Source organism: Bombina bombina, chromosome 2 (assembly GCF_027579735.1).
Source record: "Bombina bombina isolate aBomBom1 chromosome 2, aBomBom1.pri, whole genome shotgun sequence".
NCBI lineage: Eukaryota > Metazoa > Chordata > Amphibia > Anura > Bombinatoridae > Bombina > Bombina bombina.
The window spans coordinates 1,091,092,730-1,091,119,754 of record NC_069500.1 but is presented as its reverse complement, the minus strand read 5'-3'; positions in this window follow the sequence as shown (position 1 = coordinate 1,091,119,754).

The following is a 27,025-nucleotide window of genomic DNA, read 5'->3' as shown; positions in this document are numbered from 1 at the left end:
GTGCTACAAAGTACACTAACACCCATAATCTACCTATTAACCCCTAAACCGAAGCCCTCCCACATCACAAATACTATAATAAAATTATTCCCCCCCCCCAACTTAAATATAATTTAAATAAACCTAAATAAATATTCCTATTACTAACTAAATAATTCCTATTTAAAACTAAATACCTATAAAATAAACCCTAAGATAGCTACAATATAACTAATAGTTGCATTGTAGCTATCTTAGGGTTTATTTTTATTTTACAGGTAAGATTGTATTTATTTTAACTAGGTAGAATATTTATTAAATAGTTACCTAGCTAAAATAAATACAAAAGTACCTGTAAACTAAAACCTAACCTAAGTTACACTAACACCTAACACTACACTATAATTAAATAAATTAACTAAATTAAATACAATTACCTAAATTAAATTAGCTAAAGTACAAAAAAAAAACACTAAATTACAGAAAATAATAAACAAATTACAGATATTTAAACTAATTACACCTAATCTAATAGCCCTATTAAAATAAAAAAGCCCCCCAAAATAAAAAAAACCCTAGCCTAAACTAAACTACCAATAGCCCTTTAAAGGGCCTTTAAAGGGGCATTGCCCCCTAAGTAATCAGCTCTTTTACCTGTAAAAAAAAAAAAAAAACAACCCCCCACAACAGTAAAACCCACCACCCACACAACCAACCCCCCAAATAAAATACTATCTAAAAAAAACTGAAAAGGGCATTTGGATGGGCATTGCCCTTAAAAGTGCAGTTAGCTCTTTTGCAAGCCCAAAGTCCCTAACCTAAAAATAAAATCCACCCAATACACCCTTAAAAAACCTAACACTAACCCCCTGAAGATCGACTTGCCGGGCCGAAGTCCTCAATGAAGCTGGGAGAAGTCTTCATCCAGATGGCATCTTCTATCTTCATCCATCCGACGTGGAGCGGGTCCATCTTCAAGACATCCGACACGGAGCATCCTCTTCATCCGACGACTAAAGCTGAATGAAGGTACCTTCAAGTGACGTCATCCAAGATGGCGTCCCTTAGATTCCAATTGGCTGATAGAATTCTATCAGCCAATCAGAATTAAGGTATAAAAAAACTTATTGGCTGGTGCAATCAGCCAATAGGATTGAATTTCAATCCTATTGGCTGATCCAATCAGCCAATAGGATTGAGCTTACATTCTATTGGCTGTTCCAATCAGCCAATAGAATGCAAGCTCAATCCTATTGGCTGTTTGGATCAGCCAATAGGGTTGAACTTCAATCCTATTGGCTGATTGCATCAGCCAGTAGGATTTTTTCAACCTTAAATCCGATTGGCTGATAGAATTTTATCAGCCAATTGGAATCTAAGGGACGCCATCTTGGATGATGTCACTTAAAGGTACCTTCATTCAGCTTTAGTTGTAGGATGAAGAGGATGCTCCGCGTCAGATGTCTTGAAGATGGACCCACTCCACGCCAGATGGATGAAGATAGAAGATGCCATCTGGATGAAGTCTTCTGCCTGTCTGGAGGACCACTTCGCCCGACTTGGGTGAAGACTCCTCCCGGCTTTGTGGAGGACTTCGGCCCGGCTTGGATGAAGACTTCTCCCGGTAAGTCGATCTTCAGGAGGTTAGTGTTAGGTTTTTTTAAGGGTGTATTGGGTGGGTTTTATTTTTAGGTTAGGGACTTTGGACTTGCAAAAGAGCTAACTGCCCTTTTAAGGGCTTTGCTCATCCAAATGCCCTTTTCAGGGCAATGGGGAGCTTAGTTTTTTTAGATAGTATTTTATTTGGGGGGTTGGTTGTGTGGGTGTGGGTTTTACTGTTTGGGGGTTGTTTGTATTTTTTTTTTACAGGTAAAAGAGCTGATTACTTTGGGGCAATGCCCCGCAAAATGCCCTTTTAAGGGCTATTGGTAGTTTAGTTTAGGCTAGGGTTTTTTTTTATTTTGGGGGGGCTTTTTATTTTAATAGGGCTATTAGATTGAGGTTGAGAACAGCTTTCTGGGGTTTGATGCATTAGATGACACAAGGGAGGAGAAATAGACTTGTTTGGCCAGGCTGAGCACAAAGTTGTAGGACTTAAGGATGAATTTATAATGCTGGAAATCAGCACAGGTGCGTGATTTCCTCTACTGTCATTCAGCAGCCCGTGAACATCGATGAATAAATCTGGTCTGTTTGGTGTGCCACGGTTGCCATTGAGTGATTGATGTACGGTGAACAGTGGAGGGTGCAGCTTTGTCAAATGTTGCTTTTAGTGCCAAATTTGCTGTAAAGCCACAAGGTTTGGGCAAGAGAGGGATGAAATGTTGGAGAGCAGAGGATTCAGTTGAGTGGAAAAGTCTGTGAGATCCAAGTAATTTAAATTCCTGTACGGTAGCAGTTTGGGGACTTGCAAAGATGCAGCAGGTAGAGTAAGAGAGAAAGTTAGTAGATGGTGGTCAGAGAGAGGAAAGGGGAAGTTAAAGAAGTTGGAAACGGCACAGAGATTAGTGAAGACCAGGTCTATGCAGTTGTCTTCACAGTGGGTTGGAGATGTTGTCCACTGGGACAGGCCAAAAGAGGTGGTAAGGGATAGAAGCAGCAGGCATGTTAGGATTATCAACGGGTATGTTGAAGTCCCCTAAAATGAGAGAAGGGACATAACAAGAGAGAAAATGTGGAAGCTAGGCTTCAAAGTGGTCCAGAAATTGTGATGCTGGGTCAGGGGGCCGATAGATAACTGCAACATGAAGAGCTACAGGGGGAAAGAGGTGGATAGCATTAGCTTCAAAAGATGAGAAGGAAAGAGAGAAGGGTGGAGGAATGCAGTGAAATAAGCTTATTTCATACAGAGCATGCATTCCAAAGGGCACAAGAGAATTGTGGTGTACTAACAGAGGTGCAGTTAATGAGATAGATAGGCTCAGTAGATGATGATTGGTGGCTGCACATAGATGCCTTCTGTGATTGCCTCACCCATGTGCATTGCTATTTCTTCAACAAAGGATATACAAATAATGAAGCTATTTAGATCATAGAAGTACTTTGTAATGTTGTTTAAAACTGTATTCTCTGTCTGAATCATGAAAGATAAATTATGGCTTAAGTGTCCCTTTAAGATCAGGATTTAAACATAATATAACATTAGGAATTTCGTATAATTCAAAGATATCAGTAGAAAATATTATAGTTGTGGCTTTTTTGGAAGGAACCCACAATGCTATACTGCTTTATATAAATGTATATATGTGGGAGAGAATCACAATACACACATATATGTATATAACACACATCACACAACAACAAAATACACATTTATCTTCTTAATCCTCACACAATAAGAATGTTGCAAAGTAGAACAAGAGAACGAAGATTTGGAAACTAGACGGGCATGTATCTAATATGATGACATCATTCAAAGCTTCAACCATACAGAGTATAGCATTAGGACTTTACTGCCTCTTTAATCAGTTTCTCACTCAATATTACATATACATAGACGAGAGGTTTGGAAGATCTTCATTATTAATGCGATTTCAATGGTACACGAAAAATATTGAAATCTCCAGAATCACTTATATATATAATATTATATATGTCAGCCGTTACTTTATGCACACATTATAGACAAGTATGCACTTTGAATCATGTTAGCGTGGACGTGTGTTTTTTAATATAACATTGGGGGGTAGTTATCAAGCCGTCAACCTCAAATACGCTGGAATTCCGCAGCGTATTTGTGGCGAGGCTGATTCGCCTTAGTTATCAAAGGCTACAGACCGGCAAAAGTAGAATTTTGTGACGTAAACTTTGATCCGCAGGACTCCGTCTGACACAGATCGATTCTTACGTCACTCCAGATGTTCCGCACACAAGTACGGCACAATCTGACTACTTTTGCTAGTTATCAAAAAACTAGCAGGTACGCTCGGCACTTTTACGGCCCAGCGTACCTGGTTTTCAATCCGCCACCCTGGAGGCGGCGGATCCCATAGGAATCAATGGGAGTCTGACCATAGCGAAAGTTCACTGCTGACAGACATCCCATTGATTTCTATGGGAGCTGTCTATACCTAACACCCTAACATGTACCCCGAGTCTAAACACCTCTAATCTGTCCCCCCCTACATCGCCGCAACTAAATAAAATGATTAACCCCTAAACCGCCGCTCCCGGAGCCCACCGCAAGCTACTCTATACCTATTAACCCCTAAACCGCCGCAACTATAATAAGTGTATTAACCCCTAAACCGCCGCTCCCTGACCCTGCCGCAACCTATATTAAATTTATTAACCCCTATCCTGCCCCCCTACACCGTCGCCACCTATAATAAATTTATTAACCCCTATCCTGCCCCCCACTACACCGCCGCCACTGTAATAAAATTATTAACCCCTAAAGTCTAACACTAACCCTAACACCCCCCTAACTTAAATATTAATTAAATAAATCTAAATAATATTTCTATTATTAACTAAGTTAATCCTATTTAAAACTAAATACTTACCTATAAAATAAACCCTAATATAGCTACAATATAAATAATAATTACATTGTTGCTATCTTAGGATTTATTTTTATTTTACAGGTACCTTTCAATTTATTTTAACTAGGTACAATAGTTATTAAATAGTTATTAACTATTTAATAGCTTACCTAGCTAAAATAAAGAGAAATGTACCTGTAAAATAAAAACTAACCTAAGTTACAATTACACCTAACACTACACTACACTTGAATAAATTATTCCTATTTAAAACTAAATACTTACCTGTTAAATAAACCCTAAGATAGCTACAATATAATTAATAATTACATTATAGTTATCTTAGGCCTAGATTTGGAGTTTGGCGGTAGCCGTGAAAACCAGCTTTAGAGGCTCCTAACGCTGGTTTTAGGCTACCGCCGGTATTTGGAGTCATTCAAAAAAGGGTCTAACGCTCACTTTTCAGCCGCGACTTTTCCATACCACAGATCCCCTTACGTCAATTGCGTATCCTATCTTTTCAATGGGATCTTTCTAACTCCGGTATTTAGAGTCGTGTCTGAAGTGAGCGTTAGAAATCTAACGACAAAACTCCAGCCGCAGAAAAAGTCAATAGTTAAGAGCTTTCTGGGCTAACGCCGGTTCATAAAGCTCTTAACTACTGTACTCTAAAGTACACTAACACCCATAAACTACCTATGTACCCCTAAACCGAGGCCCCCCCCACATTGCCGACACTCGATTAATTTTTTTTAACCCCTAATCTGCCGACCGCCACCTACGTTATACTTATGTACCCCTAATCTGCTGCCCCTAACACCGCCGACCCCTATATTATATTTATTAACCCCTAACCTGCCCCCCACAACGTCGCAGCCAGCTACCTACAATAATTAACCCCTAATCTGCCGACCACAAAGAGCCGCCACCTACATTATAGCTATGTACCCCTAATCTGCTGCCCCTAACACCGCCGACCCGATATTATATTTATTAACCCCTAATCTGCCCCACTCAACGTCGCCTCCACCTGCCTACACTTATTAACCCCTAATCTGCCGAGCGGACCGCAGCGCTACTATAATAAAGTTATTAACCCCTAATCCGCCTCACTAACCCTATAATAAATAGTATTAACCCCTAATCTTCCCTCCCTAACATCGCCGACACCTAACTTCAATTATTAACCCCTAATCTGCCGACTGGAGCTCACCGCTATTCTAATAAATGTATTAACCCCTAAAGCTAAGTCTAACCCTAACACTAACACCCCCCTAAATTAAATATAATTTTAATCTAACGAAATTAATTAACTCTTATTAAATAAATTATTCCTATATAAAGCTAAATACTTACCTGTAAAATAAATCCTAATATAGCTACAATATAAATTATATTTATATTATAGCTATTTTAGGATTAATATTTATTTTACAGGTAACTTTGTATTTATTTTAACCAGGTACAATAGCTATTAAATAGTTAAGAACTATTTAATAGCTAAAATAGTTAAAATAATTACAAAATTACCTGTAAAATAAATCCTAACCTAAGTTACAATTAAACCTAACACTACACTATCAATAAATTAATTAAATAAAATACCTATAATTATCTACAATTAAACCTAACAGTACACTATCAATAAATAAATTAAATACAATTCCTACAAATAAATACAATGAAATAAACTAACTAAAGTACAAAAAATAAAAAAGAACTAAGTTACAAAAAATAAAAAAATATTTACAAACATTAGAAATATATTACAACAATTTTAAACTAATTACACCTATTCTAAGCCCCCTAATAAAATAACAAAGCCCCCCAAAATAAAAAAAATGCCCTATCCTATTCTAAATTACTAAAGTTCAAAGCTCTTTTACCTTACCAGCCCTGAACAGGGCCCTTTGCGGGGCATGCCCCAAGAAGTTCAGCTCTTTTGCCTGTAAAAAAAAACATACAATACCCCCCCCAACATTACAACCCACCACCCACATACCCCTAATCTAACCCAAACCCCCCTTAAATAAACCTAACACTAAGCCCCTGAAGATCTCCCTACCTTGAGTCGTCTTCACCCAGCCGAGCCAAATTCTTCATCCAAGCTGAGCAAGAAGAGGTCCTCCATCCGGTAGAAGTCTTCATCCAAGCGGGGCAGAAGAGGTCTTCCATCCGATTGATGTCTTCATCCAAGAGGCATCTTCTATCGTCATCCATCCGGAGCGGAGCGGCAGCATCCTGAAGACCTCCGACGCGGAACATCCATCCTGGCCGACGACTGAACGACGAATGACGGTTCCTTTAAATGACGTCATCCAAGTTGGCGTCCCTCGAATTTCGATTGGCTGATAGGATTCTATCAGCCAATCGGAATTAAGGTAGGAATATTCTGATTGGCTGATGGAATCAGCCAATCAGAATCAAGTTCAATCCGATTGGCTGATCCAATCAGCCAATCAGATTGAGCTCGCATTCTATTGGCTGTTCCGATCAGCCAATAGAATGCGAGCTCAATCTGATTGGCTCAAGGTAGGGAGATCTTCAGCGGCTTAGTGTTAGGTTTATTTAAGGGGGGTTTGGGTTAGATTAGGGGTATGTGGGTGGTGGGTTGTAATGTTGGGGGGGGGTATTTTATGTTTTTTTTTACAGGCAAAAGAGCTTTGAACTTTAGTAATTTAGAATAGGGTAGGGCATTTTTTTATTTTGGGGGGCTTTGTTATTTTATTAGGGTGCTTAGAGTAGGTGTAATTAGTTTAAAATTGTTGTAATATATTTCTAATGTTTGTAAATATTTTTTTATTTTTTGTAACTTAGTTCTTTTTTATTTTTTGTACTTTAGTTAGTTTATTTCATTGTATTTATTTGTAGGAATTGTATTTAATTTATTTATTGATAGTGTAGTGTTAGGTTTAATTGTAACTTAGGTTAGGATTTATTTTACAGGTACATTTGTAATTATTTTAACTATTTTAGCTATTAAATAGTTCTTAACTATTTAATAGATATTGTACCTGGTTAAAATAAATACAAAGTTACCTGTAAAATAAATATTAATCCTAAAATAGCTATAATATCATTGTAATTTATATTATAGCTATATTAGGATTTATTTTACAGTTAAGTATTTAGCTTTAAATAGGAATAATTTATTTAATAAGAGTTAATTAATTTTGTTAGATTAAAATTATATTTAACTTAGGGGGGTGTTAGTGTTAGGGTTAGACTTAGCTTTAGGGGTTAATACATTTATTAGAATAGCGGTGAGCTCCAGTCGGCAGATTAGGGGTTAATAATTGAAGTTAGGTGTCGGCGATGTTAGGGACGGCAGATTAGGGGTTAATACTATTTATTATAGGGTTAGTGAGGCGGATTAGGGGTTAATAACTTTATAATAATAGCGGTGCGGTCCGCTCGGCAGATTAGGGGTTAATAAGTGTAGGCAGGTGGAGGCGACGTTGTGGGAGGCAGATTAGGGGTTAATAAATATAATATAGGGGTCGGCGGTGTTAGGGGCAGCAGATTAGGGGTACATAGGGATAATGTAAGTAGCGGCGGTTTACGGAGCGGCAGATTAGGGGTTAAAAATAATATACAGGGGTCAGCGATAGCGGGGCGGCAGATTAGGGGTTAATAAGTGTAAGGTTAGGGGTGTTTAGACTCAGGGTACATGTTAGGGTGTTAGGTGCAGACGTAGGAAGTGTTTCCCCATAGCAAACAATGGGGCTGCGTTAGGAGCTGAACGCGGCTTTTTTTGCAGGTGTTAGGTTTTTTTTTCAGCTCAAACAGCCCCATTGTTTCCTATGGGGGAATCGTGCACGAGCACGTTTTTGAGGATGGCCGCGTCCGTAAGCAACTCTGGTATCGAGAGTTGAAGTTGCGTTAAATATGCTCTACGCTCCTTTTTTGGAGCCTAACGCAGCCATTCTGTGGACTCTCAATACCAGAGTTATTTTAAAGGTGCGGCCAGACAAAAGCCAGCATTAGATTCACGGGTCGTTACCGACAAAACTCTAAATCTAGCCGGATTTATATTTATTTCACAGGTAACTTTGTATTTATTTTAGCTAGTTAGAATAGTTATTAAATAGTTATTAACTATTTAATAACTACCTAGCTAAAAGAAATACAAAATTACCTGTAAAATAAATCCTAACCTAAGTTACAATTAAACCTAACACTACACTATCATTAAATAAATTAAACTACCTACAAATAACTACAATTAAATACAATTACATAAACTAACTAAAGTACAAAAAATAAAAAAAGCTAAGTTACAAAAAATAAAAAAAATAAGTTACAAACATTTAAAAAAATATTACAATTTTAAGGTACTTACACCTAATCTAAGCCCCCTAATAAAATAACAAACCCCCCCAAAATAAAAAAAATGCCCTACCCTATTCTACATTAAAAAAGTTCAAAGCTCTTTTACCTTACCAGCCCTTAAAAGGGCCTTTTGTGGGGGCATGCCCCAAAGAGTTCAGCTCTTTTGCCTGTAAAAGAAAAATACAACCCCCAACATTAAAACCCACCACCCACATACCCCTAATCTAACCCCAACCCCGCTTAAAATAACCTAACACTAATCCCCTGAAGATCATCCTACCTTTAGTTGTCTTCACTCAGCCGAGCCACCGATGGAACTGAAGAGGACATCCGGACCGGCAGAAGTGATCATCCAAGGGGCGCTGAAGAAATCTTCCATCCGATGAAGTGATCCTCCAAGCGGCGCTGAAGAAATCTTCCATCCGGGCGAGGTCATCTTCCAAGAGGCGCTGAAGAAGTCTTCTATCCAGGCGAGGTCATCTTCGAAGCCGGGTCCTGAATCTTCATCCCGCCGACGCGGAACATCCTTCTTTCCTGACGGACTACCGACGAATGAAGGCTCCTTTAAGGGACGTCATCCAAGATGGCGTCCCTTCATTTCCGATTGGCTGATAGGATTCTATCAGCCAATCGGAATTAAGGTAGGAAAAATCTGGAAAAAAAAAATAAGTGTAGGCAGGTGGAGGCGACGTTGTGGGGGGCAGATTAGGGGTTAATAAATATAATATAGGGGTCGGCGGTGTTAGGGGCAGCAGATTAGGGGTACATAGGGATAATGTAAGTAGCGGCGGTTTACGGAGCGGCAGATTAGGGGTTAATAATAATATGCAGGGGTCAGCGATAGCGGGGGCGGCAGATTAGGGGTTAATAAGTGTAAGGTTAGGGGTGTTTAGACTCGGTGTACATGTTAGAGTGTTAGGTGCAGACGTAGGAAGTGTTTCCCCATAGGAAACAATGGGGCTGCGTTAGGAGCTGAACGCGGCTTTTTTGCAGGTGTTAGGTTTTTTTTCAGCTCAAACAGCCCCATTGTTTTCTATGTGGGAATCGTGCACGAGCACGTTTTTGAACCTGGCCGTGTCCGTAAGCAACTCTGGTATCGAGAGTTGCAGTGGCGTTAAATATGCCTGTACGCTCCCTTTTTGGAGCCTAACGCAGCCATTCTGTGAACTCTCAATACCAGAGGTATTTAAAAGGTGCGGCCAGAAAAAAGCCAGCGTTAGCTACGCGGGTCGTTACCAACAAAACTCTAAATCTAGCCGTTAGGGTTTATTTTACAGGTAAGTATTTAGTTTTAAATAGGAATAATTTATTTAAGTGTAGTGTAGTGTTAGGTGTAATTGTAACTTAGGTTAGTTTTTATTTTACAGGTACATTTCTCTTTATTTTAGCTAGGTAAGCTATTAAATAGTTAATAACTATTTAATAGCTATTGTACCTAGTTAAAATAAATTGAAAGGTACCTGTAAAATAAAAATAAATCCTAAGATAGCTACAATATAATTATTATTTATATTGTAGCTATATTAGGGTTTATTATATAAGTGTATAGTTTTAAATAGGATTAACTTAGTTAATAATAGAAATATTATTTAGATTTATTTAATTAATATTTAAGTTAATATTTAAGTTAGGGGGGTGTTAGGGTTAGGGTTAGACAGTCCGCTGCTCATCGCCCCGCGGCTTTTTGACAGCTTTATTTGATAACTTAGGCGTATTTTTTCAGGTCTGCGGCGGCGAAGGTAGGCGAGCTTAGGCGGGCGTATTGGGCTGGCGAAGGCAGGAAAGTTGACACGTTGATAACTACCCCCCATTGTGTTTACTAAGTATTTGTTACGCATTTTACACTTTAACACTTTCACATTACGATTTATTGGGGGAAAACAAAATTTCATTTGCGCCGCTCAGATACAATCAAGTGTATACAATCAGCAATCATTATGAATACACTACCACTGGAGATTTTGCATTATAAATTACCCAAACACCATGGCCAATACGTCCCTTATGCAGGACCGTCTTTAACACAGGGCAAAAGGGGCAGCTGTCCAGGGCCCAGTCTCTGTTGAGGGGCCCAAGAATCCTAAAAAAAAAAAAACCTTTTTATAATTCATACCAGACTGCTGATGTGACATGGGGAACACACACATTCAGTCATAATACTGTCACATTCAAAAGTACTCTGCTTATATATTTTTTTTAAAAAACTGTGCCAGACCGTGCCGGTGTCATGTGACATGCCAAGCTATTGCCATGTGCTGTTTTAGATGTGCAATGTGCAGCACGGAATGCAAAGCCCTAACTCGGCATTCAGCCATTCCCACTGCATCAGAAAAGGTCGTACTGGGGTTACCACTGTTACCAGGTAACTGCTCTGGCGGTGGGGATTGTTTCTGGATAGGGCTGACTGTAGGCGCATACAGCAGAAAGCTGGAGCAGCAGGCACATGAGGATTTGAGCATCTGTGCAGCTGCATACACTGCTCTCTTCAGTCTTGAGGCTGTATGACACATCTCTCACTGTATCCATGCAGCCTTGGGCAGACAGCATCCAGTCTGCTGGTCCCCTTAGCCCTGCTCTTTCTGCTGTGGCCCTAAGATCAACTAACTGAAGTTTTTTAGGGGAACAGTGCTTTGTAGAAAGGTGTCAGTGGGAAGAATAAGTGAGTGCACACACGCCCCTCCCCATGCAGCATTGTCTAGTGCAGGGTAAGAGGGAACTTGTTCCTAGCAAAGAAGTGACATGTGCTGCTGTGGCTGATGTATAGTGTCATGCTGATACTTCACACATTAATGTAAGGTTTATTTTTATAGTTTTTGTTTTCTCTCTGTCTCAGATTTTACAGCTTCCCATAGTAGTTCTGCTGTTTCAGTCAGTAAACTTATATTTGTCTGCACCTACATGCTTCCTCCTCAGTCTTTAACTTGCTTTGCTCCTGTTGGCTGCCCTAAATCTCTTTAACCAGCTAAACTCACACCAGAATCACATTCAAAAGAATATCAAATGAATCCACAGTGGAGGAATTTATATATTTATTTACTTATTAATACTGCTTAGGTCCAGTTTCACATATTGCAATTTATTTCATTTTTTTTCTTAAAAACGATTAGCCCAGCAGTGATGATTCACTGCTGGGCTAATAATTTTGAAAACAATTATAAAATAAATTGATTTAGTTGTTTTTTGGGATGTTGGGGTGGAGAGCGAAATTGCTCAAGAATTTTTTTGCCCAGGGTACAGTCAATATTAAAGACGACCGTGCCCTTATGACCGACATTGTATCAAATTGATTTTGTGTGTTTTCATACCTTGTTACTCATTTCGTGTTTTCTCTGCTATTTGGCTTGTGTTGCTTGGCTCTGCAACTATGAACAACCCCCAGTTAGATTGTGTTGGTGCTGTTGGACAAGCAAGTTATGTTCAACAGATTCAGGCTCACTTTGGATAACATGAGCGATGTCAAGTTTTTTGACAAATATAGGCTCAATAGACAGCAGCTATTGAACCTTTATGATGTACTAAAGCCTTATCTGGAGCCACGCAAGTGTATGCACACTGCAGTTCCTGGCTTGTCTAAGATGCTTTGCTTTATACATGTTCTGGCCTCCGGAAGCTTTCAATCCGTAAAGGGATACATATCTGGCTTGTTGCAAGGTACCTTTTCTGTGGTTTTTGAAAGGTTTCTGAACGACATGAAAATAATTTGTTGGCTTTTCGTGGGATTTCCACAAAATGAGGATGATTCAAGAGGGAATTCTTTGGAATAGCTGAAATTCCAGATATTTTGGGAGCAATAGCTTGCCCCATATTGCTCTGCAGGCTCCAGCAGCAGAGGGTCCCTTCTTAAATCGCAAACACTTTCATAGTTTGATCGTGTAGTTCATTTGCGATGCACGGTTGTGAATTATGAATGTGTTTATGAGTTTCGTGGGGTGCCAGTCATGACACCCGTATCCTCAGGCAGTCCTCACTCTGGCAAAATTTTGAGGACAGACAGTTTCCCCACGGGTGGCTCGTTGGTGAGTACTTGTGCACAGCATGGTTAGGAAGTTAGCCAATTGCCACTGTAATGTTCGCAAACAGTTGTGTTTGTGTAATGTGCAAAATGTGCAGATATAGAATGTTGTTTAACCATTTTATTGTCTTTCAGCAAATGTCTAGGTTTATGTAAATAGATATGTAGCAAGTCATAGCTAAAATGTGCAGATATAGAATGTACTTTAACCATTTACTTGTCTCTTTCAGCAAATGTCTAGGTTTATATAAACAGATATGTAGCAGGTCAAAGCTAAAATGTGCAGATATAGAATGTGCTTTAACCATTTACTTGTCTCTTTCAGCAAATGTCTAGTTTTAGCTCCAAACAGATATGTAGCAGGTCATAGCTAAAATGTGCAGATTTAGGGGGATATCTATCAAGCCGTTAACCGCAAATACGCAGGAATTCTGCATCATAATTGTCGCTGGATTGATCCAACCTAGTTATCAAAGCCTACAGACCGGCAAATGTTGAAATTTGTGCCGTAACATACGATCCACCTGTCTCAATCCGACGCCGATCGATGCTTACGTCATTGCAGATGTACGGAATACACATTCGGCTCTATCTGATACTTTTTCCCATTTATCAAATAGTTAACCAGTACGCTCGCAGCTATTCCGGCTCAGCATACCTGGTTTTCAATAGAAATTAATGGGAGTCTGAAAGCAGCGAAAGCTTATGTTCGATGCTACCAGATATCCCATTGATTTATATGGTAGAAAACAAGTGATGTTTACACCTAACACCCTAACATAAACCCAGAGTCTAAACACCCCTAATCTGCTACCCCCGACATTGCCGCAACCTAAATAAAATTATTAACCCCTTTTCCGCCACTCCCCGACCCCACCGCAACCTAAATAAAGTTATTAACTCCTATTCCGCTGCTGCCCGACACCGCCGCCACTAAATAAACATATTAACCCCTAAACCTCTGGCCTCCCACATCACCACCACTAACTAAACCTATTTACCCCTAAACCAAAAATCATCAAAAATAAAAAAGAATAAAAAAGCCCCCCAAAATAAAAAAAAACATAGCCTACTATAAACTACCAATGGCCCGGGTCCATCCTGAAGACATCCGACGTGGAGCTTCTCTTCTTACGGTCACTGCCATAAACTGAAGTTTCAATGCAAAGGACGCGATTCAAGATGGCGTCCCTTGCATTCCTATTGGCTGATTTGAGTGTTAAATTCAAATCAGCCAATAGGATTAGAGCTACTGAAATTCTATTGGCTGTTCAAATCAGCCAATAGAATTTCAGTAGCTCTCATCCTATTGGCTGGTTTGAACAACCAATAAGATTTCAGAAGCTCGCCTCCTTTTGGCTGATTTGAATTTAACACTCAAATCAGCCAATAGAATTTCAGTAGCTCTCATCCTCAAATAAAAAATAAGGCTTAATTGTTTATTTAAATAATTTTAGTAGGGTTAAGTTTTTTTAATATGTAATTTAGTTTATTTAATTGGCAGTTTAATTTAATTTTAGTATAATAGTTAGGGTAGGTTAATGAATAGTTTAAAATTAGTTTATTTTAATTCAACAGGTAAGTTTTAATTTATATTAAGATAGGGATCTTGTAGTTTTAATTTAAAGTTATGGGGTTGTTAGGTTTAGGGGTTAATAGCTTAATTTAGTTTTTGGGGATATGGGGGGCTGATGGTTTAGGGGTTAATAGGTTTAGTTAGTGGTGGTGATGTGGGAGGCCAGAGGTTTAGGGGGTAATAAGTTTATTTAGTGGCAGCAGTGTCGGGGAGCGGCAGAATAGGGGTTAATACATTTTATTTAGGTGTCACGATGTTGGTGGCCGCAGATTAGGGGTGTTTAGACTTGGGGTTTATGTTAGGTTGTTAGGTGTAAACATAACTTGTTTTCTACCATAGAAATCAATGGGGTATATTTCATAGTCTTGCAGCATTGAATCGAACATAAGCTTTCGGTGCTTTCAGACTCCCATTGATTTCTATGGCATGCGTGGCCTTAACGTGGCGGATTGAAAACCAGGTACGATGCATCAGAATAGCCGCGAGCATACCTGTTAACTATTTGATAAGTGGGGAAAAGTGTCAAATAGAGCCGAATGTGTATTCGGAACATCTGTAATGACGTAAGCATTGATCTGCTTCGGATTGAGATTGCGGGATCATATGTTACGTCACAAATCAGCCAATAGGATAAGAGCTACTGAAATCTTATTGGTTAATTTGAACAGCCAATAGGATTTCAGTAGCTCTAATCCTATTAGCTGATATAAAAAATTCAGCCAATAGTAATGCAAGGTACCCAAAATTGGTTGCGGTACCTTGCATTCAATCTTCAGTCAACAACAGACATCGGATGAAGAGGAGCCTCCATGCTTCAGAGGAACGCTGCATCCGAGGAACGCAGCAGTAGAGGACCGCTGCTGAGGATCCAGGCATCGGGAACACAGCTCCGCACCTCCGCTCCGCACCGCCTTCACTCCGGATGAAGATAAAACATGATGGATCTGTCTGGAAGAAGACCTTCTCCGCTGGACTTCAGGAACAGTGAGTACCTATTTGGGGATTAAGTTTAAAAAAAAATTGGATAGCTTTGTTTATTTTTTTCTGTAAATTTACTTTTTTTATTTTTTGTAACTTTACCTTGAGAGTATTTTTTAAACAAAGACTGTGTCAATTTTACCTGCAAAGGATCTCATTGACAATGGGAATTGGACTCTTTTTGACAGTTAAAAGATGTTATAATTTATTTTAAGCACACCCTTGTATGCCATTAACAAAAAGAATTAATTTATTTTTATACATACAGTATAGGAATAGGGTTTAAGGCAAAATCAAGTTCAGTCTATGCTGGGGCTAAGCAATATCTATTTTGTTAAAAGCAGATCAGCATTTTTAACTCCAGGATTATCATATGCAGCGATTGTTGTATATCCTTCATGTCACACTTAGTTGACAGACAAAATTGTAGATGATACACATCCAGAAGTCAGAGACACGCAGGGCTCAGAGATTGGCACTTTGTTCTGGTTCCCTGTGACTATTTTGGAATTTAAAAAAAAAGCCTCACTTCATATAAAATATATTGTAAACTTACTTGGGAAACTATGCAACATAGCAATTTGTGCACTAGGATATTTCTTTAATTACTTGTTTTAAGTACAAACTTAATAGAGTACATATACAGTTGTTTTATGACCTAGGTGCTATGACTACCACTGTTTAGTAAATAGGAAAAGTATATAGTGAATATAAAATTATATTTTCAAACCTGTTACTAGTAACCATAAACTCTTAACCATAAACTGTTGAAAAGTAGCAGCAATTTCAAAATGATCACAATTCTAGTTCTAAATGTCATTAATATTGGTATATGTCTTATCAAAAACATATTATAACATAACATATATTCATGTAATGTGTCCAAGAAAATATTTACTAAATACATAACCAAAATACATTATTCATAGAAACATAAGGATATTTGTAGATACATAGAGAAATGCCCATTTCATTCTCGCCAGTCTTGTAATCAGAGCAATATGCTACAAAAAAGTGGTCTGATCCTCGCTTGTAAAGAGCATGCTAAAATGTATGCTACTCTTGGTTGTTGAGCTGACAGGAGAATCCAGTAGCATGCTAAGCCTAGTGTCAGAAACAGCTTTGGACCATGCTGAAGTAAGGGCTTTGAGTTAGCAGGGCTCGACTGTGCAGGGTGCCATTCAGTCAGCAGTACTGCTTTTTAGCTCAAATAAACTGTTTAGCAACTCTGAACCTTGCCAAATGAACTGCTGTTAACAGAGGCAAGTGTTCTTATGCCCATTGAAAATTGGCATAAACCACTGCCAATGTGTTCTGAAAAAATCTTTATTAAAAAAACTTGAGCGATTAAAGCAAAGTTTTGTAGTTCATTATTTACTTCTCTTATTTCTAATATATTTGCAAAAAGCCAGGCTTCGCTAATCTTCTTTATTTCTTGGAAAATTACTCGCCAACCTCTGCTGTAGAAATCGGTGACAATATGTAAGATGGACCTCTACCAGGATGAAGATGGAAGAAGATGGGCCTGCGATCAAGATGGATGAAGATGGATCGCTGCCAGCATGAAGATAGAGAGAGCCACCCATCATCATCGGTGAGAACCAACTTTGGAGTTAGTTAGTTAGTTAGTTTGTGTTTGTTTTTTTGGGGTGTTTTTTTTATAGATTAGGGTTTTTATTTTTTTTGTGCAGCAAAAGAGCTAATTGCCCTTTTAGGGGCAAAGCCCACCCAAATGCCCTTTTTGCTGTAATGGGTAATTTAGTTTTTTTTTTGTTAGGTTTTTTATTTTTGGGGTGGGGGGTTGTAATGTTAGGGGGTTAGTGTTTTTTCACAGAAAGAGCTGATTGCTTTAGGGCAATGCCCTTCAAAAAGCACTTTTAAGGGCTATTGGTAGTTTATTTTTAGAGTAGGGTTTATTTTTATTTTGGGGTTGTTTTTTATTTTGTATGGGGTATTAGAATAGGATTATATTTTTATTTTTAGTAATTTTGTTTCTTTATTTTCTGTAATGTTAGTTTTTTATTTTTTGTAATCGTACGTATTTTTTATTTTTCAATAATGGTAGGGTTTTTTGTGTAATGTAAGTTTCTATTTCTGTAATGTTAGAGTTCTTTTTTTGTGTAATGGTAGTTTTTTTTGTTTTTTTGAAAGGTAAGATTTGTTTGTTTGTTTTTTGTTTTTAAGGTAGTTAGTTAATTTAGGGTTTTTTTTAATTTTGGGTTGTTAGGGGGTGTTAGGTTAAGGGTTTTAGATGTTAGTTTATAACTTTGCATTGTGAGGGGATTGAGGTTTAGGGGTTAATACTTTATTTAGTTATGTAGTGATGTGGGGGGGTGGAGGTTTAGAGGTTAATAGATTATTTAGGTACTTTGCAATGTGGGGGATGGTAGTTTAGGGGTTAATATTTTATTTAGGTATGTTGCGATGTGGGGTGGCAGTTTAGAGGGTTAATAGTTTATTTAGGTATGTTGCGATGTGGAGGGATTGTGGTTTAGGGGTTAATACTTTTATTTAGTGTTTGCAATGTGGGGAAATAGCAGATTAGAGGTTATTAGGCAAGGGCATATGGTAGTTTTTTTTTACTCCATTGACTTCTATGGGGAATGCAAAAATGTGAGGTAATTTACGCGAGAAGGGTGTTAGGGTTTTTTTCCAACTTTTTTGTCTCCGTTGATTTCTATGGCGGAACACATGCACGTGCACCTGAAAACTCTGCTTAGGATTTTTGCGCTTTTCAGGTTATCGCTAGCACAAAATAGTTTTTTTCACTTGTAATACCAGAGGAACCATTTACCATCTATCCATGTCTATCCAGATATTGGAGCATAACATTTTGAAACTCTGCCCCCAAAGCTTAAGATGGAGCCACAACCAGGATATTGTCTGAATAATTATGTATTTGTATACATTTTAGGCTTGTAATCAAAAGAAGCAGAACTTTTATTAAAGTTCTTGGAAGAAATATGATAGGTTTTTGAGAAATATATATACATACATATATATATAGACATCTTTTAAATCTATCAGTACCAGGAAAGAGGAAGCTGGAGTGACCATTGAGCACTAATGAATGAGTCTTGATTTTTCAAACCTTCAGAAACTTTGAATGCTCTGACATAGACCACAGCCCTCTTTCTTCTTTTTTATTATAAAGATCTATGTCTCAGATAGAATATCGACAATGACTTTTGACTGAAGAAGACTTGAAATATACTTAAGAACAGTCTGATTCCTTGTGTGCTGAATAGACTTCACTTACTTACAGTTACCAAAAAGCTGAATTGCTGTGAACCTATATTATTGTCTGAGTCATCCATAATGACCATATATCCTCAAAGTTACATAGACAAGCTTCCACCTGTGATTCTTACCTGGCAAGCAATCATTTAGAATTATTTTAAGACTAGAAGAAGAATGTAAATGGATTAAACTTAATGAGATAACTGAAAGAGTAAGAAGCTAAATTTAGTTTAGAAAATAAACCACTTTAAATTTAAAAGCAGCTAAGTGGTTGCCGAAGATTGTGGATTTTTTAAAGGAAGCTTAAACAATTTTTCTTTAGACTCTGAATAAACATACCAATGCATGAGGCATACAGCATTTGTGATGAGGTTCTAGCATTGAATCTCAGCATACCAATTGTAGAATTTATATAAAAGGCAAGGGATTGTCATAAATCTGAAAGAAATGTAACTAAAACTGTACATTTGGCAGGTTAATATAATATTAGACTCCACTGTATTAGACTCGGAAAGCAACAAGGTCATTTCTAAATGACCCTGAGTTATCTGTAGGCAAAACATTTTCTGTGATAAAGAGAAATAGCAGCATCAACTTCAGGAGGTAACATAAACACAGAATTTGTATGTTAAGATTTTAAAGCCAGATCACTAATTTAACCATTTCTCTGATTGTGAAAACTCCTCTTGCTACTGCTAAGTAAGATGGTAAAACTAAATTATTATCTGTGCTTAATTTTTGGATTTAAACTAAAACTAGTCAGCAGAGGTAGAAGCTGCCTGATTTTACACAGAAATCTGTGAGAGCAGGACTTTATGGCATCAGAAATCAGAGGTTCAGAGCTGAAATAAAGCAAAGTCTGCCGTAAAAACCTAAGACAGACATATGTTTTTAAAAGAAGATTATCATAAATCTCTTACATTAAATAAGAAGATTTCATTATTTGACAGAAAAAAAAGTTGCTTAGTCTAAGCAATCAAGCTTGAGTATTCTGGACAGCCTCATCCATTTAAAAGTTAAGAGAGTATAGCATATACCAAACTAAACTCAGAAAATGCCACACATGGGCAACATAACTTTTTATGCTTAAAAGACTTCTTCCACTGCTCCGCAGCTTCTTTTCTGTGGCTCTCTTCAGGAAGCCCTTCTCTTCATGCAATCTCTGCCCCACACTGAAACCCGGAAGCACAGAACCCAAAATATAGGGGTACCCCTTACTTCTGATTGGCTGATTTCAAATCAGTCAAACCATATATAATTATAATTTAAACACTTTTGGGGTTAGTTAGGGGTTTTTAAAATGTTTTAAAGTAAGCTTGGAGTGTTTATTAGGGATAATATAGATATGTATGTGTTATGTTACAGTAGTCAGTATAATTAAATTATGTATTTACATAACAGGCATGCAGTTATGTATATCTATAATATTAATTATACTGTCTTTAATTACAAACAATAAACACAAAAAGCAACATTAAGCACATTTTAATTTATATGCAAATATTTAAACATTATGCATTGTACATAACAATGCATCAATTAAATGTTTTGTGTATTAGTTTATACAGTTAGTTTTAGATTATGGCAGATTATTATTATTATTAGTATACTTTATTTATGAAGCGCTAACATATTCCGCTGCGCTGTCCATGAATACAATTAATTTAGATAAAACAATGATTTTTTGTAGGAGACAGGACAACATTTACAAACACATACAGGAGGAATTGAGGGCCCTATTCCCGTGGGGGTAATGTTTAAATACTATGCTTTGTCATGTTCAATGCATATTGTTTAAATTATTGTAGATATCTTAAAATGGAACTAAATGCCCGATAGGAATTGAGACACAGACCGCCGGCTAAGGAAGTTTTGCCGGTCCTCCAGTGGTCAGCCGCCTCCAATGGTCCAAGGCTCAATTCCTGGTCCAGCGCTTATTTTCAGAAGCCCAATTAGGTGGAACAGGTTTTTCCGGTCCTCCTGCGGCAATATTTGAAGTGTGCCTACACAGAAAATAATTTTAGTTTCATTGAGCCCACTCTTTGCACCGTGTAAGCACACTTCAAATAGCCCCCCCCCCACAATAAAATGCAGATGAGTGGTGAGGTTGTCGATGTGGGCAGTGATGTCATGCTCCCACTGACTTCTATTGGAGTGACATTGCTGCTCGCCGGCATTGCACGGACACACCTCTTTGTTTTAAACATTCCAAAGGACCATCAGGCTGAGATGCAAACAAGGCAATTTACCAACAGTCCGTTGATGTTCTGAGCATCGGGGCCTTAGTCTGAACTTCAAATGAGTAAAAGACTTTTTTCTGTCAACTTTCATAATTATGTCTATTTCCACTTTCACTGTATCATGTAACAGCCATAAACCATTCACAAATATATATATATATATATATATATATATATATATATACGTATTCTGTGAATTCTTGCACATGCTCAGTAGGAGCTAATGGTTCAAAACATTTAAATATAAAAAGACTGCACATTTTGTTATTGGAAGTAAATTATGAAGTTGTTTAAAATTGCATTCTCTATCATGAAAGTTTAATTTTGACTTAAGTGTCCCTTGAAGGGGTCAACCAATAAATTAATCAATTAGCCATAGCCAAAAGGAGCCATGAGATGACAGGAGACACTACGCTAATTCAAATCATATAGTATACACATCAAATATGGTGGTTAGCCTTGCTTAGATAGCATTTGCTAGTAATAAAGATAACAGTCCCTACACCATAGTGTGTATGTGTGCACAAGTCTGACATCATCCAACATATTAGCTAGACTACCAATGAGAAATCAGCATCTAATGGAAAGAACACACTACTAAGCACACACCTGTTTCAGGGACAGATTCTCAACCCGCCCTAGCCTGCACTCGTAATAGAGGAAGAGTAGTCATTATGTTATTCTTTAAATCTTACTACCTTCTTCAAGAGGCCTTTTTGTAAGTAATGTCATAAGAGAGGGACAAATCACTATTTTTTTAAAGTAATTATTTTTATTTCTTAAAGAAAAGATAAACAAAATACAAACATTATATACATGGACATTGACAGTATTATATGATTCATAACATAATTGTTATATGTTAGGGTGTTAGGTTTTAACATAACTTTTTTTCCCCGTAGATATAAATGGGGCTGCTTTACGGAGCTTATCATTCCGCAATCGCAGGAGTTAGGTTTTTTCTAATGCGCTCTCCCCATTGATGTCTATGGGGAAAGCGTACACAGGAGCACCTCAAAGCAGTGCTGGTATTTTGTGTGGTATGGAGCTCAACGCAACCATATCGCATGCACAAGCCGTTTTTTTAATAACTTGTAATGGCAGGGCTATGGAGGATGAAATAACGCAACTTTTGTTTCATTCGTTAAATACCCCTCTATAGCACAAACTTGTAATCTAGGTGTTTATTAGGTATTTGAGTGAAAAGGGCTCCAAAGTATACATGTATGTGTGTATATATATATATATATATATATATATATATATATATATATACACACACACACACACACACACACAAGGTAAGGAAGGCACTCACTGGTCTTTTCATCAGATATTTATTATCAAGCGTGACGTTTCGGGAGCACACTGAGGAAGGGGAGTGTGTCCCCGAAACGTCACGCTTGATAATAAATATCTGATGAAAAGACCAGTGAGTGCCTTCCTTTACCTTGCATATTTACCTGCTGGCACCCTGGCACTTTGAAAGTGAGAGTGCTCTCTATACATATATATATATATATATATATATATATACATATATATACATATATATATATATACACAGTATATATATATATATATATATATACACATATATATATATATATATATATATATATATATATATATATATATATATATATGGAGTTTTAGACCACTTTTCTTTCGCCAACTGCCTCAGGTCTCTCAGATTGGAAGGATTCCTTTTCCCAACTGCTGTTTTGAGATTTCTCCATAGGTGCTCTATGGGATTCAGATCTGGACTCATTGCTGACCAGTTCAGTACTATCCAGCAGTTTGTCTTAAACCCTTTCTGGGTGCTTTTTGATGTGTACTTTGGGTCATTGTCCTACTGTAAGACCCATGACCTCTGACGGAGACCCAACTTTCTTGACACTGGGCCCTTTGCATTGCACCACAGAATTCTTTGGTAGTCTTCATATTTCAAACAGTCAAGACACCCAGTGCCTGAAGCAGAAAAACAACCCCAAAACATCATTGAACCTCCACTATGTTTGACTGTAGGGACTGTATTCTTTTCTTTAAAAGCCTCATTTCTTTTTCTGAAAACAGTAGAATGATGGGCTTTACCAAAAAACTGTAATTTTGTTTCGTCTGTGCACAGCACATTCTCCCAAAAGGATTTTGGCTTCCTCAGGTACGTTTTGGCAAACTCCAATCTGGCTTTTTTATGTTTCTGTGTCAGCAGTGGGGTCCTCCTGGGTCTCCTATCATAGCGTCCCTTTTCATTCAAATGGCGACGTATAGTGCGAGATGACACATTTGTACCCTGCGCCTGAAGGTCAGCTTGAATTTGTCTGGAAGTTGATCAAGGTTCTTTATCCACCATTCGAACAATCCTTTGATCAATGTTTCTCTTTCGTCCACGTTCGGGGGGATTAACTACAGTGCCATGGGCTGTAAACTTCTTCACAATGTTGCGCACAGTGGACACAGGAACATTAAGATCTCTGGATATGGACTTGTAACCTTGAGATTGTCCATGCTTTTCCACAATTTTTGTTCTCAAATCCTCAGACAATTATTTGCTGCTCTTTCTCATCTCTATGTTCATTGTGGCATACGGAGACACACAATAGAATGGTTGAGTAAATTTTTCACATTTTTAACTGGTTGCCGGTGTGATTTCTATATTTTCAGCACCTGTTAATTGATACAGGTGAGTTTAATTAGAAATTACAGGAGCATCACAAACTTTAAATGCAATTATTTCTTACAATTTTGTGAAGGTGACAATAAGTTTGTCCAGTCCATTTTTTGAGTTTTGCATGGAATGTGTCAGATTTGTTTTTTTCTCTCCACTTTTTTAGTGTCATACCAATACAAACAAAAGAAATAAACATTTGTAATTGCAACAATTTTTGGGGCAAAATGGTGCATTATCTGATAGAAATGCAAGGGTGCCAATATTTTTGGCTATTATAGCCCCTTGCATTCAAATACATTGTCATACACCATATACCATTCAAGCCTTAATTTTAATTTTATTTTTATATTTATATAAATAATTATCATATAGTGTATATATGAGTGTTACACTTTAATTTGTATGCATTTATGTTGTGTTTGGTGCAACTTTTAAGCTAGCCCTAACCCTTTACGTGAAAACATCAGTCAACACGATGAGTGCAAATATAGGCCTAGATTTAGAGTTCGGCGGTAGCCGTCAAAACCAGCGTTAGAGGCTCCTAACGCTGGTTTTGGCCGCCCGCTGGTATTTGGAGTCAGTGATTAAAGGGTCTAACGCTCACTTTGCAGCCGCGACTTTTCCATACCGCAGATCCCCCTACGCCATTTGCGTATCCTATCTTTTCAATGGGATCTTTCTAACGCCGGTATTTAGAGTCGTTTCTGCAGTGAGCGTTAGAGCTCTAACGACAAGATTCCAGCCGCCTGAAAAAAGCAGGAGTTAAGAGCTTTCTGGCTAACGCCGGTTTATAAAGCTCTTAACTACTGTACCCTAAAGTACACTAACACCCATAAACTACCTATGTACCCCTAAACCGAGCTCCCCCCACATCACCGCCACTCGATTAAAAATTTTAACCCCTAATCTTCCGACCGCCACCTACGTTATACTTATGTACCCCTAATCTGCTGCCCCTAACCCCGCCGACCCCTATATTACATTTATTAACCCCTAATCTGCCCCCCACAACATCGCCGCCAGCTACTTACAATAATTAACCCCTAATCTTCCGACCGCAAAGCGCCGCCACCTACGTTATCCCTATGTACCCCTAATCTGCTGCCCCTAACACCGCCGACCCCTATATTATATTTATTAACCCCTAATCTGCCCCCCTCAACGTCGCCGACACCTACCTTCAATTATTAACCCCTAATCTGACGACCGGAGCTCACCGCTATTCTAATAAATGTATTAACCCCTAAAGCTAAGTCTAACCCTAACACTAACACCCCCCTAACTTAAATATAATTTTAATCTAACGAAATAAATTAACTCTTATTAAATAAATTAATCCTATTTAAAGCTAAATACTTACCTGTAAAATAAACCCTAATATAGCTACAATATAAATTATAATTATATTATAGCTATTTTAGGATTAATATTTATTTTACAGGTAACTTTTTATTTATTTTAACTAGGTACAATAGCTATTAAATAGTTAAGAACTATTTAATAGTTACCTAGTTAAAATAATAACAAATTTACCTGTAAAATAAATCCTAACCTAAGATATAATTAAACCTAACACTACCCTATCAATAAAATAATTAAATAAACTACCTACAATTACCTACAATTAACCTAACACTACACTATCAATAAATTAAATAAACACAATTGCTACAAATAAATACAATTAAATAAACTAGCTAAAGTACAAAAAATAAAAAAGAACTAAGTTACAGAAAATAAAAAAATATTTACAAACATAAGAAAAATATTACAACAATTTTAAACTAATTACACCTACTCTAAGCCCCCTAATAAAATAACAAAGCCCCCCAAAATAAAAAATTCCCTACCCTATTCTAAATTAAAAAAGTTACAAGCTCTTTTACCTTACCAGCCCTGAACAGGGCCCTTTGCGGGGCATGCCCCAAGAAGTTCAGCTCTTTTGCCTGTAAAAAAAAACATACAATACCCCCCCCCCCAACATTACAACCCACCACCCACATACCCCTAATCTAACCCAAACCCCCCTTAAATAAACCTAACACTAATCCCCTGAAGATCTTCCTACCTTGTCTTCACCATCCAGGTATCACCGATCCGTCCTGGTTCCAAGATCTTCATCCAACCCAAGCGGGGGTTGGCGATCCATAATCCGGTGCTGAAGAGGTCCAGAAGAGGCTCCAAAGTCTTCATCCTATCCGGGAAGAAGAGGCGATCCGGACCGGCAACCATCTTGATCCAAGCGGCATCTTCTATCTTCATCCGATGACGACCGGCTCCATCCTGAAGACCTCCACCGCGGACCCATCTTCTTCCGGCGACGTCCAACTGCAGAATGACGGTTCCTTTAAGGGACGTCATCCAAGATGGCGTCCCTCGAATTCCGATTGGCTGATAGGATTCTATCAGCCAATCGGAATTAAGGTAGGAATATTCTGATTGGCTGATGGAATCTTGGCACTTGGAGTCAGTCTGATGATTGCTGCTGATAGGGGTATCTCACTTCCTCCGGAGCAAGATGAAATGTTAGTAGTTGGTAGAGGTGGTGTGTCTATCACCGCTTCCAGGAGACGTTCCACATGTGCATATATATGTGCAATGGAAATAAATATATATCTCCAATAAGTAAAATAATTAGGTCAGCAAACAATATAAAGCGTAGTTAGCTCACCTGTTAGATCACAGGGTCCGGTAATCAGTGTTGAATACCTTCCTAGGTATGGTTATACAGGGGTTGCTTGTGTGCCCATAAGTGGATCAAATGTTAGACTGCCCAGATGGACTAGTAACTGGACTAAAAAAGGTGAATTGTGGGAATACCCCTCTGATTCCACTCTGTATGATTGGACAGAGGGTGGAAAGAGGGGGTATTCCGCTATATTCTGAACTGTATATCCGAAAAAAAATGAATGTAAACAAAAAATATAATTTAAAAAACTTTCTTTATTAAGAAATGGTTAAAAATATTTGATACAAAAAATGTAATAAATATAATAAATATATGTTAAAAAACTTACTTGCTTGTGTGTAGCAAATGAGGTGTGTGGTTAGCTAGAACCTTTAACTGCTACGGTGTAGAGACTGTCGGCCATGTGGCTCAAACAGAGTGTTTCGGATATCCGGATGTGACGTCGCGAACGTGCGTCACGTGCCTTATGCTTTTCGTGAGCGTATCAGCTCACTTCATCAGAGGCATGTAATCTGGAGCCATCCGGGTCATGCTTATAAAGCCGGGGAATTAGATACTAATTGAATTATTTGTATCAATTATTTATAAATGGCACTCTAACCATTTTTGGGACCGGAATAGGCAATAATGGGATATTTCAATTAATCCCTATTGTAAAGTGAAATTAGGAACAAACAGGGAAACAAAAAAGGTTTTTTGGAAAAACATGAATTAGAACAAATGTGATATAAATATAAAATGATCAATGGAAGAGTATATATATATATATATATATATATATATATATATATATATATATATATATATAATGTAGTAAATGAATA